Source organism: Pinus tabuliformis, chromosome 4_1 (assembly GCF_031772625.1).
Source record: "Pinus tabuliformis cultivar Carrire ecotype Pingquan chromosome 4_1, CPIR1, whole genome shotgun sequence".
In the NCBI taxonomy this organism is placed as follows: domain Eukaryota; kingdom Viridiplantae; phylum Streptophyta; class Pinopsida; order Pinales; family Pinaceae; genus Pinus; species Pinus tabuliformis.
Genome location: NC_142303.1, coordinates 115,616,817 through 115,629,494, shown reverse-complemented (window position 1 = coordinate 115,629,494; position 12,678 = coordinate 115,616,817).

The window sequence follows — 12,678 nt, the reverse complement described above, 5'->3', positions numbered from 1 at the left end:
TATTACATGATTTATAGGAGAAACAAGCAAATTCTACTCCTCTTCTAATTGATAACATTTTTGTAATCTAGCTGGTTAAGAATTCTATATTTAGTGATCGAACCAAGCACAACAACACACAATACCATTTGATTTGACATCACATAGAGGTGGAGATGATTCAACTTATATATTATTTCAAAAGTGAGAAATTTCAAATGTCTTAACCAAAACACTTGGAAGAGAAAATTTTGAAAATTTTAGAAAGATGCTTGAACTTACAAACACCCATTTGGATGAATATGGGGAATTTAATATGGTATTGTAGATAGTTATTTAGAATAAATGAAGAGTTATATAGGTGAATAGGTGATGGAAATATTGTCATTGATGGAAAAGTAATATCAAGACCAACAAGAGATGAAATGTGATGGAAAAGTAACAAAAAAGGAAAAGTAGGAGCAACAACAAGCATGAAGTTTGAACACCATATGTGTATGAGAAGTTGACAAGTTGATAGAGATATGTTTCTTTTTGACAGCAAGGTAAAGGAGCAATAAAGTATGATGGTATATGTAAAATTGATGACATGAGAAGAACATATTGTTAAAGCTTTATTTCATATGTTTTTAATGTTGCAAAGGGTGTTAGTGAAAGGTTTCTTGTTCTTACATATGTTGTTTGATGTTGATAAGTGAGGCATATTGTGAGCATATGGAGTAGTAGCTATTGGTAAACATGTATGCATATGATGAGTGAGATGTTGTGATGTAAGAATATTGTTGTGATGCAACTCAAAGGCTAAGGAAAATTCATGAAGAATTTGTGATGCAAAGGGTGATGGAAAAGGATCAACGAAGCAAAGGTGTTGACAACATAATATAACTATGGACAACAAAACAAAGGAGAAGCAAAGGGTGGTGACAAAGTGTATGCACATTTGATTAACAAGTTGATGTATTATGTCATTATATTATGATGAGGCTGTCGATATATGAAGTTGCATAAATTGCAAAGGATATGTTGTTGGTATGCTTTAAATGCTAAAGTATTATTTATGCTTAGTAATGCTTGGTGAGTGGAGTGTAAATAAGTTTCATGGTCTTGGCATTATGTTGTTGTATTTAATCATTACATATTTGAGCTAAAAATATTGTTTGAGCACTTCTTTATGTTATATTATTAAAAATATGAAGAGCTTGGAAACGAATGAGTGGAAGGCAAATAGTCAAGCCTGTTCACTTCATATTCTTTTGTGAAATACAATAAACCAACAAACTATCTTTATAAAAGATGTGATTTTGGAGGGAAAAAGTATTGGAGAAGTAGAGGGCATGTTGATGAGCCTCGGTATTGCAACAAGAATGTCGCAACTCCCAAAGCTACCAACTTTAATTATCAACCCAATGTCCGTACAAACTTCAGAGGTATTGGCATTATATGTGCAGCATACAATATGTCCTTCCCTTGTTGTCATGATGTAATGGAGTGCATGTACTGAAGCCAAATCCTAAACTAATTGCAAAAAATGAAATGTTAGAAATGAGACCTTAACCTATTGCAAGAAAGGAAGTACAAGGAAAGAAACCTATTCTAATTGCATAAAGATCATGAACTAAATGTAAAAGAAACCTAGCTTAACCCAAGGATAATTTTAGGGGCGAATGTTCGCCCTTTGGCGAAATTAAGGGGTTTTAAATTTTTAGTGGGCGAATATTTTGTATCATAGTACATTTTTACAAATCACCTCAAATAGCCCACCTTATTTTAAGGGAGAGGGGAAAAAAGGTAAATTTAGCCCTTGAAATTAGGACTTACAACCTTCCATTCGCCCATTTTCAAGAATAGGTTTTATTTAAGTGAATCCATTCGCCCATTTTCAAGAACAGGTTTTATTTAAGTGAATCCTATGGGCCAAATACCATATTTATAAAAGAGGTATGGTAAATTAATAAAAATATAAATAAATGAGAGGTATGGTAAATAAATAAAGCATTTTTTATATTGACTCCATAAGTCACCTTATATACATGTAAGGGTGTAAACAAATAAAAATATAAGTAAAGTGGAGGTATGGTAAATAAATAAAACTTTTTTTATATTTACTCCATAAGTCACCTTATATAAATGTAAGGGTGTAAACAAATAAAAATATAAGTAAAGTGGAGGTATGATAAATAAATAAAACATCTTTTTATACTTACTCAAAAGGTATGGTAAATAAATCAAAATATAAATAAACTAGACGTATCATAAATAAATAAAACCTTTTTTTATATTTAGTCCATAACCCTCGTTCTATTTATGAAGGCTCAAGAAAGAGGTTTTATTTAAGTGAATCCTATGGGCCAAATACCATATTTGTAAAAGAGGTATGGTAAATTAATAAAAATATAAATAAACGAGAGGTATGGTAAAAAAATAAAACATTTTTTTACATTTACTCCACAAGTCACCTTATATTTACGAACACTCAAAAAATGGGTTATATTTAGGCGAAACCTATGGCCAAAATACTATGGGACAAATACCATGGACTAGATTGTTATTATTACCATGCAAAAAACCATTATTAACCCTAATATTAGAATTAATAAAAACAAAAATGGCACATGGTATTAACCCATGGTATTCACCAAAATGGCACATGGTATTGACCCATGGTATTCACCTGGAATGTAGCCTATTTAAATGGGGGAATTAAACCAGCATGTAGCCTATGCTAAGATTCACTAGGACTTTACAAACTTTTATTATTTACTGAAAGACTTGCCAAGATCTTACAAGATTTTATAATTGAGTAAACTATTCGCCATGCCTGGTGAGAGATTCGCCAAAAAATTATATATACATATTATATTATTGATAAAATTGCCTTCCATTTTTCCTATATACCATGGAGATTCGCCCATTTATTATATTTATAAATTTAGGGGGGGTTCTTAAAATTTTCCCTGGCTTAACCCTATTTATCACATGTGATGATTTAAACTAATAGAGCATGAAATTTGATCTAGAGAGTACTAACTATTGTATGCATGTGTAAATATAAAAAGACTCATTTTTAAAATCTTTTTGCTTTAAAAATGCAAATGCTAATCTTTCCTTGATCTTTGGCAGAGGAGACAAGTATGGAGCAAGAGGGTTAAAATGGTCTTGATGGCATGGAGGTCAAGTAGAGGCCTAATCCTAGCTTAAATGATGATTTTTCTCAATTCGGGCTCAAAATAGGCTTTCGTACAGGATGCTACAATGATCTCCTACAGGATGCTACAGTGATTTCCTACAGGATCCCCTGATTTACTATAAGATGTTATAGATTTACTATATGAAATTATAAATCATCAAATGACCAAAAAATCAAATCCAAATTGGATGGGAAATTTTTTTTTATTAACTAGAATCTCTTAGGTCCCCATTCCAAGTGAAATCACTCAAAAAGACCTCTGCTAACCCATGCTAAAAAATAGAAAAACATTACTAGTCAAAAATCTAGAAATTCGAGAACTAGTGAGCTAGTAAATCTAAAAAACGCCTAAGGTAATCAAGTGAAAAATGCAGTGGGGTAGTTTTTGTTATAAACTATAATTTTTTTGTGATCTAATTCAAGTGGAACCAACTCGATTGAAGCTCTTTAGCATGCTCTTAAAAATATCTTAAATCTATTATTCTTTGCCGCAAGGGAGTTCCAGAAATCTAGATTTGGGAATAAGAAAGATAATCGAAGTAGCTTAAGGATTACTATGACCTTCCAAGTATTTTTCAAGGATGACATGATGCCTTTGATCGTACAAAATAACTTACATCAACCATTTAACTCAATCCTACAATAAGAAATCATTAATACTAAATGCATAAATAGAAAGAAATAAAAATAAGAGATGCTTGTGAATAAGAAGTGAAAAGAAGGAAATAAAATGATACAAAAGGGGTCTAAGGCTCCTAGGATGGCCAAGCCCAAGGAAACTCAAAGAAATATGGAGGAAAAAAAGATTTAGAAGTTTAAAATGACAATAAACTTCATTATTTCATCAATACAATTGCATCCCTGCAAGAAAATACAATGGCGCTGCAAAAATATGAGTTCTCTCCACAAGAAAACTAATAGAAATCTCCCCTAGAGGAAAATTAGACTTGTTACTTATAAAAAATGATTAGGAATTATTCCCCATGAAAGGAGGAAGATTTCCCCACAAAAATCCCTTGGTTAGTGGATCTGGTCCCCAATACTAAGAATCTACATTAAATGGAAGGGAACACATTCCTAGATTTTCTCAATCATTGGAGTTCCATAATCTGTGTCATAATTTCATAATATCTTGTTGATCTGTTATTTATTATTGATCCTCTTGTAGTAGGGAACAAGTCCCTAAATTATCTCCTCCTTCAAATCTTCATAATCTGCCCAATATTCTCATAATATTCCACAAAAATAAATAATATTAGACACACATATGCAATTATTCATAAACCTTCCTAATGAATATATTAAAGTTAAAAATACATTATCTAATGCAGAAAGAGAGGTTTAATGTGCTGGTGTATGGTCATAGGCCTTAATTTATGTTTAATTTAGAGGCATGGGCCTTCATTTATGTCTAATTTAGAGGCCCGTCATGCCCCCCCACTAAAAGTGTTGCTCATCCTCTAAGAAACTTAGAGACCTCATTGTGCCTCATCCATGGCCCTAGTGGCCTCTCTCTTGTGCATTAAGAATCTTGTTGTAGGCTCTGCGAGGACAAGCCCAAAAACATATTTGTGCAAAGAAAAATCAATGTTTCTTGAGAGCATTATCTTGCCTTCTTCTCCTTATTCAAGATGGGCTCTTGAATATTTTTCATTTTGGCAAGGTATTCCACATCCTTATCAACCTTTTCCTACCTTTCTCCACCATTTGGACACATCTGAAACCTTCAAAATTCTTTTTAGATGATAACTAGAACATCTTGTAGTAATTCTTGTCAAAACTATAGGAAACCTATAGGAAACCCGGTTAAAACTACAAGAAACTATTTTTGAGCATAAATGATAGTCTGATCCTAGGACAGGCCCTCAAATTGATTCCCATTCATTTCTCTCATTTGTATAACATATTTTAGGCCTTGGACAAAAGCTATAAAGAGATTAGAGACCTCTTGGAAAGCCTCTTTTCATCGTTGCAGTTTGATTTATGTTTTGAAGGTGGATGCCTCATTTCCTTTTGTTGCCCTCTTCTTCTCTCATGTGGCCTAGATGATTTCCTAATGGCCTTGGAGTTATCTATTTTGATTAGGTCTCTCTTAGGAACTGTCATTTTGGTTTTTAGCACATTTTTTCTTTCTTCTTTCTTGTAGCAACATTCTTCCTTCCTGTAGTAGTCATTCCTCCTCTTTCAGGGTCTTCTAACTGAAGGGGAGTGATGAGAAATGATGAAGATGGATTTGATGATGATGCTCAGGCTCGGAAGGAGTAGTGTAGGTTTTATGAAAATGGAGAGGATGCTCTGTTTTGTTTTTCAAGAATGAAATGGGATGGATGAATGATGAATAGATAGTGAATATGAAGTGGATGGAGGGCTTGGAGTGTTGTGGTGACTTAGCCTTTGCAAAAATTTCTTCTTTTAATTGTTGTCCTCATTCCTTGAAATCACCACCCTTCATAATTTGACTTTTCAACATTGCATGAGTGAAGGAGTGAGCTACAATTAACTAGTTGAAGGTGGATGAGACTAATGACCCATCCTTAGCTTATAAAACCTCATCTATCATGCATTGGCAACAAATGTCTAAGTATAATATGCTCAAGAGAAGAGATCAAGAATATTGCATACCTGTACCTACTTGATGGTTCTTGGAGAGTGAAATCATTGGTTGTATTTGCTACATGTATTTTTCTCTTTTTTTCTCTCATGGTGTTCCTTGATGTGTAGGTACTAGATGGTGATTCTGATAAATCCTTACTGTGTTGGTGGGTTTGATCTTGTTAAATCCCCTTGTCGTGTTTCTCTGATGGATGTGGAGGGTTGTATATGTTTCCTTATCACTGTCTGATGAAGCCATCCTCTAGTTTTCCCCTTTAAAATGGCTCACTACCAATCCTATAGGTGTTGTTTTGTATCATGTAGGATCTCCTCTAGGATCCTGTGGCTTTTTAGGGAATCATGTAGGTTTACAGGACAACCTTTTGTAGCCAATTTGTTTTGTCCATATCTCCGAAACGATAGAATGGATTGACCTGAAACTTTTTGAGCATGTTTCCATCATCATTATGCACCTCCCCATATGTTATCGGGAAATCTAGTGTCTATTTAGAGCTGCTAGTCCCACTAAGGCTGGTAGCTACCTTAGAAACAAACAAACTAAAACCACTTTCATTTTCATTTATGAGAAGTAGATAAGAGGGGAAAGAAGGAGACCAACCTCTGTCTTGCGCTTGGTTCCTTGCTTGATTCCTCTCCCTTCTAATAGATCTTTTCCACTTGCTTCCTCATCTACCCAGCTTCAAAGAGCACCTGTAGAATCAAAGCAACATAACACTATCCAAGAACAGAGATCTACTATCATAAATAATATAGGACCAGATATATATTGACCACAAAAATGCATATATCATCAATCATACAAGAATGTGGAGGAAAACTTGAATAGCTTTATTAATAATCAAGAAAAGCAAAGAGGATTACAACCAATTGTTCTGACCAAATGTCATCCTCCAAGCAAGAGAGCCCTTCTTCACCTCATGAAAAGCTTAGATCACCCAACACTATGATGTTACACCAAGAAACCAACAACACTTCCTTATAAGATACAAAATTCCAGCCTCTGGATCTCTGGGATGAGGGATCAGTATATAGATGTTTGTAAGGGGGGTGAGTCATCTTTTGAGATTTGATTAGTCTCCTCTCTCTAATAGTTCTTGATTCCACTTGGAGATTGATGATCTCTTACTCATCCCTGGGCGAATGCAGAGAGGCAAGTGTCACGGGAGAAGTTTCTGGAAGATTCCATGATCCTCCACCTCACGAATTGACCCTGCCATTCGTCCACTCTCGCCCATCACACCCTATAGAAGGGATTTTTAGTATGCATCGCACCTCCTGTGTGTATTTAGGTGGGATGCAATGCACTTTGACCATGCAGCAGGTGAGATGGTCCAATTTTGACCAGTTCTGAGTAGTTTTTCATGGAGAACATCTGGGAGAAGATGTAATCAGCTGACCTTGTTCTTTTAGGGGTTGGAACAACACTTTTAGGGACTTAGGAGCCCTTGGTTTATGGACATTTATGATTGGGGTTGCAGTGCCCAATAATGTCTATAACAATTGCCCCTAAAGCATGAGGTCGTTAATATTTTTTTATGTCGGGTGAAATGCTTTATCATGAGGATCCGAAGTTTTTTCAAGCTGGAATGTGACCTGTAATAAGATACAGTACAACACATTATCTTCATAAAATTTTCATGATCTAGCTGAGGTGGGCATTCCCATGCTCAGCTTTATAAATTCATTTTCATGTACATAAGACAGACAATCGTTTGTGTGCAAACTGATGATTCTGGTAGAGCCATCATACCTTGGATTGGATGATTATCTTTGCAGTAATGATGTACATTTGATGTCTTTATTTTCCTGAATATATATCGCAGCCCGGATGGATGAAACTAGATCTGGGGTCTTCAATCTCGTTTGATCTTCACTCAAAGTACAAGTCGATCCATTTGAGAGATGTTCTGGAGTCGAACATGGAAAGACATCGCCTGATTACCAGCCAGTGATGTAAGCTATTAATAGGCATGAGAGGAATCACCGATAATGATGATGACCCTCAAGGTACTACAGTACAATTCACGTGGTGTGAATAAGGGACTTGGCATCAAACACCACGCAAAATCGTTCGGTCGAAGGCCATTGATGTAAACCTGTCACCAGAAGTGAGAAACTTGCCATTGAGGCATGCAAGCTTCAAAGTACTGAAAGCGTTGTTCCTAGATCGACTTCTTGGATAATGAGCTGATGTCGACAAGAAGCAATCCGTCATAGGAGGATCTTAGTGAATCCCACATCAATGACACGGAACGGAGCAAATGATTTTAATGGAGGTGAAAACGATCTGATGACATAAGGTTCAAGGTGTCGGTCATGAAAGAATGGAGCGTAAATGTATTGCAGTGGATGAGACACAGGTGAATTCTCTGAGCAACTTCTCTTGAACATATCGGCGACACTGACATGATGGATTGGTAGTGTTAACCCCAAATATGGATGGTGTGATGGACCAATGGTGATACGACCAGTGAACGGAACAACCCAACCTGACTCGGATGCGGAGCGAAAGTGTCATGTTCAAGAGCGACTTGCTACCAATAAAGTTTCTTCAAGTTTTCTTCCCAATTTTTCCCCACCGGAGTCGCCATTTTTTTATTGGGAAATCTAGTGTCTATGCAGAGCTGCTAGTCCCACTAAGGCTGGTAGCTACCTTAGAAACAAACAAACTAAAACCACTTTCGTTTTCCTTTATGAGAAGTAGATAAGAGGGGAAAGAAGGAGACCAACCTCTGTCTTGCGCTTGGTTCCTTGCTTGATTCCTTTCCCTTCTGATAGATCTTTGCCACTTGCTTCCTCGTCTACCCAACTTCAAAGAGCACCTATAGAATCAAAGCAACATAACACTATTAAAGAACAGAGATCTACTATCATAAACAATATAGGACCAGATATATATTGACCACAAAAATGCATATATCATCAATCATGCAAGAATGTGGAGGAAAACTTGAATAGCTTTATTAATAATCAAGAAAAGCAAATAGGATTACAACCAATTGTTCTGACCCAGCGTCATCTTCCTAGCAAGAGATCCCTTCTTCACCTCATGAAAAGCTTAGATCACCCAACACTATGATGTTACACCAAGAAACCAGCAACACTTCCTTACAAGATACAAAATTCCAACCTCTGGATCTCTAGGATGAGGGATCCATATATAGATGTTTGCAAGGGGAGTGAATCAGCTTTTGAGATTTGATTAGTGTCCTCTCTCTGATAGTTCTTGATTCCACTTGGAGATTGATGATCTCTTACTCATCCCTGGGCGAATGCATAGAGGAAAGTGTCACAGGAGAAGTTTCTGGAAGATTCCATGATCCTCCACCTCACAGATTGACCCTGCCATTTGTCCACTCTCGCCCATCGCACGCCATAGAAGGGATTTTCAGTATGCATCGCACCTCCCGTGTGTATTTAGGTGGGATGCAGTGCACTTTGACCATGGATAAGGTGAGATGGTCCAATTTTGACCAGTTCTAAGTAGTTTTTCATGGAGAACTTTTGGGAGAAGATGTAATCAGCTGACCTTGTTCTTTTAGGGGTTGGAACAACAATTTTAGGGACTTAGGAGCCCTTGGTTTATGGACATTTATGATTGGGGTTGCAGTGCCCAAAAATGTCTATAACACCATAAAAGACATTTGGTCAATAGATGCACGGATATCGAGAAAAACTAAAAATGGCTTAATGTGATGGAGGATGACTTATTGGAAACCGTGCCCTGGAATTTCTTGAAATTGCTTGGGAATGTTACCTTCATCCATATTCATCTCCCCATGAAACAATGTTTTAAATGGATGCATGAATATTGCGAAAATGCAAAAATGGTTGTCGGTGATGGAGGTTGATTTCTCAAAAACTGTGCACTAGAATGTGCTAAAATTGCTTGAACATGTTACCATCATCCATATGCATGTCCCCATAAAACATATTGGCAAATGGATGCATGGTTTTCAATTTCTGGCAAAAACAAACTTCTTCTCTATGTATTTTTGTTTCCTGTAGTAAAACAGAGTATCCTGTAGTTTTTTAGTACAACAAGCAAATTGAATGGTAGAAGCTTGATAATGATGGATGGATGGTGGAAACAGATGAGGGTAATGGATTGGCATGGCTGATGAGCCCCATAAATGGGTAATTGTATGGGCTCATTTTGCTTCCTAACATAGTTAAATCAACCATTCTCTTAGCTTATTGCATGTTTTTTTATTATATTTATGCTTATGGAGTGAGTTGAGTTAGTTATGATGCCATGAGGTCTAATATGTGTTTAATGTAGATTTTTGTTGAATTTTGAAGACAAAGTCAAAAATTCAATGGAGAATTGGCAGCAATAATTCAAAGTGGACAAAGAAGAAGATTTATAGGAGGGAATCCCCCTCATTTATTACTCCCCACTTCGAATTCCCCTTCATGCAGCTCAGAGTACAAATAGCCAAATCAATGCACTAGGAGGTAGCCAAGCAAGTGGAGGATAACTTATGTTTATCTTGAGTTTTGGGAGCCAAGCCTCCCTGATTTTAAGGAAGTCGTTGGGAGGTCCAGTTGTATAAGTAGAGAGACCTAAGGCCTCACTAGGGTCAAATTTTTTGTCGAATTTTTATTGTACTTTTGCTATTGTAAAACTCTGCTCAACTTCGAGATTACTTTTGGTGACATTTTCATGTAATCATATTACTATTTTGATAATAAAGATGAGATCCTTTTTGAGCTAGCATTGAGTTACCTCAGAGGGCTGAAACTCTTGGGTTGGAGCCCAATCCAAGCAGCCAAGCTCCTCTTGTTTGTATTTATATGCTTTGTTTCAGTTTATGGTGTTAGGCCCCTATACCAATAGGTTTCATATGTCATGATTGACTTGATGAGCTCTGTAATATGTTCATACCTTTTCTTGTTGCAAAGGTTTTCCATATTTTAAAAAAATCAAAAAATTTAAAAAATGTAAAGAGGGTATACCCTAAAAGAAAAATAAAAGGGTAAAAAGAATAAAGATGGTCGAAAAAATGAGAAAAATGAACCCCAAACAAAAATAGACCAGGAAAGTGTGCAAGTCTAAATGCCACTACTTTTTCATTTTCTATAATAAACAAATTGTGTGTAGCTTGTCGCTTATGCCACAATTCATGAATAGCCACACAGTTTAAGGTTGGCTAGTTCATCAGTCAATTGCATGTTGCAGAAATATAGAATAAATATTTGACCAAACAGTGTAATATTGGAAGATAAGTAGATAGGTAGAGTAAATAAAAGGAGCTCAACAGTCTAATCTGAGCCCTTGGATGTAATAAGTGTAGACTTAGGTAGGCTTGCCATGTAAAAGAAAAGGAAAATTTGATAAGGGTTTGCCAGTCTAAGTGCACCCAAATAAAGAAGGAAAAAATGCTAGGTTAAAGTAGGTAGGGTAGGTAGATGATGTTGCAGAATGATACATGTGATGAATAATATCTCTAAATGTGTTAATCTTTCATTTTTCATTGCAAGGCCAAGGCATACACTACATTGAAGACATCACAAGTAAAGCAAAGTCACAATGATTAAATCCCCTTCTCATTTTCCCTAATTATTCACTAATTTCCCTTAAGCACTAAGGAATTTGCTAAATTGGAGGGGCTCAGAGCATTTCTCTGACTTCTGGAGGGACCGGACCCTCGGCCCAATAATTTCAAAAGCCTAAGTACTTAAAACCATCATTCATTCATTTTCATAATTCTTTTCCTAAAGTAAAATCCTATTTTACTTAGGAAAAATACACGAATATCACTTAAAAACCCCTTTTACACTTTAAGCCTAAGTTTAAATGTATACTCTAATGTTTTTACTTAGCACTTTTTATCACATTGTTTCATATTAATTTCTGACTTATATTATATAAATCCTTTGGAAAAATTAACCCACTCCCATATTATTTAACTATATAAAACCCCGAAATATTATATATCCTACCCCGGTTAAATATAACCATAGATACTTGTCAAACATGATTAATTGGAATTAATTAACCCTTACGGTTAATTAAGAACCACCCCCCAACCAATCGCATTACCCCCAATACAATTAAACATTTTTTATTGTGTTGGGCCCGCCACAGTCAAACTCCGCCGCAATACGCCTCTCGTCCACCGTCTGATCACTCCTCCATCATCCAACGATCGTTGCTGATATCACTCCCCTCTTGGTTACCATGCTTTAACGCGCGATCACCAGGCAGTTTTGACACCGTACTACTGCCATGCATCAGGCAATCCATGGAATCGCTAGCCCTCGATCGAATACCGCCTAACTCTAAAAGTTGTGTGATCCCAGACCGCTTACTGCCCTCCACAAAGGATAAAACATCCCTTCCCGCTTGCGTCATTCGCCCGACAATCCAGAAAACCCCACCAACCTTGACTTTGTTAAATAAAACGAACAAACATCATTTTCACTGTTATATGTTGTAACTCGAGCTCCCATGCAAAACAGCATCCAAGTCAACTATTCGAGCTTTCCAACCGCCACCTGGTCAAAAATTTGTAGCGACGCAGCCCAGAACCTATTATCTGACCTGCCATTGCACTGTTCGTTTCCCCATACAGGTATTTATCTAAATTCCGCCAAAACCCTGCAAGTTTTAGTTTCACACTGTAAATTCCACAGAGAAAAGCCAAATTCAATTCTAATTCAGTCTGTGATTTTCCATATAAGTTCCTACACTGGATGTTTTGCTCATTTTTTCACAGAAGACCCAAATTCCTTTCTGAATCCACACGAACCAGAAATGGAAACCCCCGTTGTTTTGAATGTCACACCAATCAATGCCCCTCATAAGGACCAAAACTATCTACCTCTTGCAGATAAAGAATTCCAAATAAAAGATCTATCCACTGACCAGAATCACCTGAAGGCCTTCTGCTAAG